The sequence below is a fragment of the Protopterus annectens genome, chromosome 13.part0 (assembly GCF_019279795.1).
Source record: "Protopterus annectens isolate FY-2018-M chromosome 13.part0, PAN1.0, whole genome shotgun sequence".
In the NCBI taxonomy this organism is placed as follows: Eukaryota; Metazoa; Chordata; order Ceratodontiformes; family Protopteridae; genus Protopterus; species Protopterus annectens.
Genome location: NC_056747.1, coordinates 433,723,301 through 433,730,730, shown reverse-complemented (window position 1 = coordinate 433,730,730; position 7,430 = coordinate 433,723,301).

The window sequence follows — 7,430 nt, the reverse complement described above, 5'->3', positions numbered from 1 at the left end:
GTGCAGCAAACTGTTAAGTGACGTATCCTGTTCCAGAAAAGAAGCATTTGTAGAACAGATGCTGAAGAGTAATATCAAAGGAACTGCATTAATTACATTGACCAGCTAAACATCAACTTTGTCATCTGTACTCCATGAACTGTGTCTGTCAAGTAACCTTATGATATGAAAGTCTTACTGTATGGGGAGAAGGAGGAATGCCTTCGATAGTATGTTGTCTAAGATGCACCTAGTAAAATATAGAACATCTGTAAGAATTTGACTGGGAATGGCTGCTGCTTACAGTTATTCACAATGGAGTGCAGAAGATGGTCTTCTCTAGTCTACTATCAATCAATTATCTAGCTGAAGAAGGCCAAGGTGACCGATCTATCAAAATGGGCTGATACGACTATTTAGGGGAAAGGATAGTCATGTGGTTTTCCATAAAACTAATAGAATCTGTTATTGTTAAATGCAAAACCTTTTATGATATATACTGTTGAGCCACCATCTGCTGTGTTCTGATGCTCTACTGGAAGAGTGAAACAAGACTTCAGTCAAGCCATTACAACAACTGAGATTTGCGTGGAGGCCTATAGTTTTTTTTCTGGAAGTCATTCTTTGATAATTGGCCAAGAGCATTAGCTTACTGCTTCTTGTGAGAGGAGTGGAAGTTACTAGCTCCTCTTGGGCATTTGTATATTACCTGAAGTTTAAACTGATTGGCTACTGCAATTCTTGGCCGAATGTTGGTAGAGGATTTAAGGCAAAGGTCTGCCGATTGGCTCAGCACTGTGTACACATCAGCTGTTATATGGTGTGCTTTATTGCACTACTGAATGAAAGAAGCAAGATTTGAATCAAACCATACAACAATTGTGATCTGACTTAAGGCACCTGCAGTTTTCTAAGAACCAGAATTGTAATATTCGGCTAGGTGGATCAGTTTGGTAGTTCTTGCAAGAGCAGAGACAGTTGCGAACTCTTTTTAGCTTGTTCTACAGTTGGATATTGCCAATACATTTAAATTAACTGGCTGCTGCCATTTTTTTGGCAGAATTTGGTAGTTTACTTAAGAGCAGTTGGACAGATCAGCACTCTGTAATGCATTGTGGCTACCTGCACTCCTCCATACTGTGCTACTATGACATTACACCAACTGTCATCTGACCTGGAAGCCAAAGATTTTCCTGGGATGTGATGATGCTGGGTTAGATGCACCAACTTATGGCTTCTTATGAGAGGAGAGATAAAACTGTTGGTTATTAATACAGACTTTAACATTATTAGTTGCTGCCATTCTTGGTGGAATTTTGATTGTGCCTTTAAGGAACGCATTACTAGGCTCTGCATTCTATAGCTACTTTCTAAGTGATATTGCTCTACTGCATGAGAGAAAAGAAAAACTCAGTTATGCCCTTATAATAACTGTGATCTGACCTGGAAGCCTACAGTTTTCCTGGCACTTGCTTTGTGATATTTGGTTAGATGGATGAGTTTATTGATTATTCAGACGTGAAAAGTGGTTACAAGCCCTTCCATGGCTGGTACTGTAGTTGGTGTTACTAAAAGATTTAAACCAAATGGCTCCTGCTTATGGCAGATGTTTAGTAGTCCATTTATAGAGAAAGCTTGCATGACTCTGCACTCTGTACTGCTGAGCTGCTACCACCGGTACCCTCCTGTGTTACTCATCAAGAAAAAGGCATAAATCAAGGCATTACAATGGCAAGATTTGACCCTGATGTTTACAATTTTCCTGGCACATGCTATGATATTTGTCTAGAAGGATTCATTTATTGCTTTTTTGGGAAAACTAATTGCTATGTTTTCCCTAAATAGCAGAGCAGCAGGCTGCTAACAGAAGACAAACTTATTGGCTACTGCCAGTTTTGGTAAACTATTAGTAGTGTGTTTATGGAAAACAATTGCATGGCTCTACACTATACTGCTGAGCTGCTAAGATCATCAGATGCCAGTTTTGGTAAACTATTAGTAGTGTGTTTATGGAAAACAATTGCATGGCTCTACACTATACTGCTGAGCTGCTAAGATCATCAGATACAATTGTTTGTTCTACTGAATGAAATAAACAAAGGATAATATAAGTCCTTACAACATTGACTGTTCCACCAGCTATGCTAAGCATGGCATGAGAAGCCAGTAGTGTACAAGCCAAGCACTCCCCACAGGTAAACTCAGCTTCTTGTCTTTTGCTAGGACAAGTATTAGACATGCTCCTTCCAGAAGGGAAAACAAGGGTGCACATGTAATCACATAACATAAGATCTTATTATCCACTTTCATCACGTCAGTATCTTACTTATGTTTATTGTGACTAATTATGGTAAATATCAAACTAAACATAACAATGCTATTGGTACACATTGATACTAGTTAAGAAACCAAACCAAAATAGCACTGTTACTGCTGCACTGAAACTTCGGTGTGGCAAACACCATAGTCAGGCACTGCGCACAATGACAATTGTTAACGATAATAGTTTATTATTCAAAACTCTAAGCTACTGTAGACATTTAGCACGTTGTTATTGACTGTGTCGCTGCTTTATCAAAGACAGAAATCGGATTAAACGGTTGCTAGTTGCACGAATGATTAGTGCTACTGTCCATTTAAACCAAGTTACCACCTGCACTATTGATACTTGTTTTCTCATTTTCCATTACTTTTTACACTAGAGCTTATTCATTGTTGCTAATTACATTTTTACACTGTTGTACTGCTCATTGCTCGCTTCTGTTGTTCAGTGTTACTTATTACTAGTTACTCCACTGTGAAATGTCATATAATTATGCTACTGCTCTTTGCTGCTGTTCAGAACTGATTATTGTTTAGTGTACTATGAATTGTTAGCTAACTGATTTAATGATCGGTACAATAAGTCACCACTGCCCAATTTAATTTAAAGTTTGAAATCTATCAACACATAACTGCACTAACATGATATCCTTATACTATATTATCCTTAAGTTGTAAGGCTAGTACTAACTTCACCAAACTGGATGGTCCCTAGCTCACCTAGACATTCCCAGTATTTAATATTGAAGACCCTAATACAGCAGTCGTGACGCTTACTACCACACCGTGAACACCACAAAAAGATACTTTCCTCTCATTTCTCAGCACCATAATCAACACCAAAATAGATGGCTAACAATTGAACTTAAGTCACCATTAAAGCTAATTTTAAATCATGAAATCTAATACTTCAAAAGACAGGGAAAGATTTGTTAATCTTAAAAATGACTAAAAAGCATTAAGAGACACAAAACAATGTGTGATATTCAAAGTTCCAGCTCCATTTCTGTATAGTCTTAATCTGCAAAGAGCAATGCTACAACTTTACACAAAGCTGAGGTCATTCACAATGACTATGGAAAAGCAGAGGCGTTTCAAAAAACAAACCTCTGAATGGCAAAAGTGTGAAGTATTTAAGGCAGAAACATTACGGAGAAGACTAATATGTGGATACGGCACCTTAGACATTGGCATGTTACTACATTTCACAGAGATAAACATAAAAGGACCTCATTTGCATACAAAAACATGTAAAAAACCCTGAACTTACATTAAAAGTGTCATAGTAAGTTGGGATAACTGGGGTTGTGCTGTAAATTATTTAGGAAATCATAAACTTAAAACAGGTAAGATTACTAAGTTCACTTCAAGAAAGATTTGTTTTATTCATACAACAGACGTAATACATCGGCTTTACTGAACACTATGTAAAGCTGCCATTTGTACATGAAAAATCATTACAGCAGCAGTGGAAATAATTTAGTGATTACAGAAAAATGATTTATATTGGTGTCATTTAGGGAATGTCCATACATGGTAGAAGTACTGAAGTGGCAAGGATTTTTTTTGTTGGCTTTATTGGGAGATACTTACCCACTGAGGTAAGGTTATTTATTTTTCTTCAAGAAATGTGTCATTCATATGATAGGCATATTACTAGAATATTGTAAGATGTCACTTGTAAATAGGACATCATTACAGCAGCAGGGCAAATGATTTATGATCATAGAGAAAATGTACTTTGATGTCTTTTACTGATTATACATACTAGAAATACTAAACTGGCAAAGGTGTTTTGTTGGGAGATAATTAGCCATTGCAGGTGGCAACTATGTGTAGGGGTTAATGAAAGAATGGACGTGTTAAACTGCTTTCTTTAATGGCTGGACTCACATGTCTATATAATGGGGGCTTTGTCACGTAACTGTTTTTTTCTGAGGATGGCTGGTGGTATTTGACTGCTTTCTTTACGTGTCTGTACTCACTGTGAGTATATCATTATGGGGGTTGTGTCACATATGTTTTTTTTTTCATAGCAACGTTGTGGATTGCAAAGTCGATATAATATTTTACAATACTAACTGGCTTTCTTTAAGAAATTCCCCTTTAATCCACACCTAGTAAAAGTAATGCTTGTTGGCACCAAGAAAAAGAATTAAAATTGACTCCCATAGATTTATAAATCCTCTACAAGGATAACAGTCAACTGGAAACCACTATGTCTTTCAAATACCTAGGGCTCAGGGAGACAAGCTGTAGGTAAGAGTATCCTCCTTGCTCATCTAGGATATAATCTTCTAGGTGTGTCTCCAACCTCAAAGAAAGACCTAACATCCTTACAAATGACCTTCAACAAAATGTGCCAGTTCATCATCCTAGCACTCGGGTACAAACATCAGTCTTCAATGAACAAAAAGATCAATGGCTTCCCCTCAAAGGGCTGGTGGCTGATGTCTTTCTCAAAATTCTTCTTGTCAATATATTTGTAAATGATTTCCAAATAGCAAGTAAGCATTCAAGCATAATTCACTACGCCAATGAGTGAACCTTTATCTGGTCTTCTAAAAAGCTGAAGAAACTACAACAACTATCCCAGGGATTCCTCTGTTCTAGTGAGTCATGGCTCACTGACCCAAAACTACTAAATCCTAAAAAAATCCAAGCTTATTCTATTCAATCCCAAGCAATTCTTGGAACAGAAAATTACCTTTTTCTTAAACTTCCTCCAACTGCACTAAAATTTACTAATTACCTACACCAGGATTCAATGAATCATAAGAGATAAAAACATGAACTTCACCTATGGTCTGAGACATGTAGTTGTGACCGCTGTTGTGAACTTGCTTGGAAGCTCCAAATACTGGCTTTAAATTGCCATCTGCAACATTCACTCTAAACTGATAATGTGTGTTTTGAATCTAATTTTGCTGCTTTTGATGTTGCTATACAAACAGTAGGTGGCAAGACAAGGGTAATGCTGGGCCTTCCTGTTATATTGTTTGGGAAGAATGACATATGTTGTCAGTAGCTAGAAGATGCTGTCCAGTCTCTCACACACAGACTTCATATTCAGCCCTGCATGTCATTCCCATTCAGAACTAGCTTAGAAAAGGTCATCTGATGAAACTATTATGTAAGCCCCAAATGAAAAATGTAAGATGCAGTTTGGAACATTATCATAAGCCAGTGTTAGGTTACGTTGCGGTTTGCATCATACCTGCCATGTATGAAGCAGAAGTCATGAAGTGGAAGTTCTTGGGGGTAGATGCAGTTGCTTGGCATGCAAGATGTTCTTTCTTTTGAATCAGGTTAGCATTAATTACTAATAAGAATTCCATCCTAGAAGTCAAAGACCCTAGCTTGTGAGTCATGTTGCTTACAAAAATAAGCTGCAATTCACAAAAAAAAGCAAAAAAAGATACATTTTGAAGCTCAAAACAAAAACACAGAGGACAAATTAAGAACAGCTTCTAAAATAGGCAGTAAAAGCACCATGACAATCCAGCAAATATGTTTATTCCAAAACAGTTAAGTGCTTTCATTCTTACAATTTGAAGAACTTTTTCAGAACTTAAACTACACACATCAGTTCACAAATATAAATAAAGTAATTATCATGTGATCACCCCAACCAATGACAACCAATAACCTATTAAATTAAATAGACAATAATTAATCAGCTAATATTAAAATGCTTTAATTTTAAAACAGGTTGTAATGAGCAGGAATCATTCAGGTCAGGCCATGCCATGACATTTAACCTAGGCTGCAATTTAAATTCACATACTTCCAAACTTTCATCTATTATTTTGCCCTGCAAATCCTTGTTAATTTGTTCAATGACCCTAAAGACAAATATATGTGTAACATTTTCAGCAATGTGCTTATAAATAACATTGGCAATTTTGTTATTTTTAATATGTAAAATATGCTCATTTATATTATCTTTACATTTTCTAGAAGTTTTTCCCACATAATATGCAGGGCATTCCACATATTGGGCCAAGTAGACCGCACTTTTAGACTTGCAATTATAGTGCTTTGACTTTATAGGTGCTATTCCTAACTTTAAAACGTTCACCTCCTAATATATAAGGACATAATCTACAAGTGCCACATTTGTAGATTCTAAAGCTCAGTTTTAATAACTTAAATACATTTTTACAGGGAGGCTTCATACCGCACTACATGCCTATGTCTGCAGTCCTTGTTATTGTGCAATCTTGTGCATAGAACAATAATTTAGTGCAAAAAAGTTTCTTCTTATTTATTTATTTATTTTTTGGTTTACTTTTCAAGTATCAAGGTTATTGCTTGGCACATGCATAGTTACATGCTGGCTTTAGCATTGTCAATGTTTTGTTGTAGATGTTAGTGGCACAGACATTTGGCACTGCCAAGTTAATGTAGTAGACCTATAATATATGCATGTCTCTCTCTCTCTCTATATATATATATATATATATATATATATATATATATATATGCATAGAAATAGATATATGCACAGATATATATATATATATGTAGAGAGAGAGAGAGACAGACAGACAGAGACTGAGATCAGTGCACCTTGGAGTAAATACAATACTTTCACAATATACAGTGTCAGATTTGGTATGTGTTCTCCCATAATGGTGCTTCCAACTTTTCCGGCTCTATTTTGAGGATTGCTGCTATGGTCCTTGGATTTCCAAAAGTCACCCATTATCAAATGATTTCTCAAGAATCTGCTTACAGTAAGCCATCTGAACAAGAATGCTGTATGTTCTCATGAATTAAATGATGGAAACACAAATGCTTTTCAGGATATGTGATAGCCTGGTCTGTTGGTATGAGATAAGAACCATGAGGAACTAGAACTATGGGGACTTTTTTTTGTTCACTAAAACGATAATAAAATCTAACTGGGGTTTTTCAGCATCAGAATCTATGATCTGGATGTCCTGACAACACAGGAAATTGTATTTGTTAAATACGTAAAACATAGTGCGAGTGCATACTGATAAAGATGCATAAAAGCCAGCAGTCTATTCTGTAAGACTGCATAGTTTATGCAAATGTTTCTTGAGGAGCCAAGCTTGGTTCTTGGGACATTTGCTTTTTACAGTGTTGCCCTTGAGCAAGTT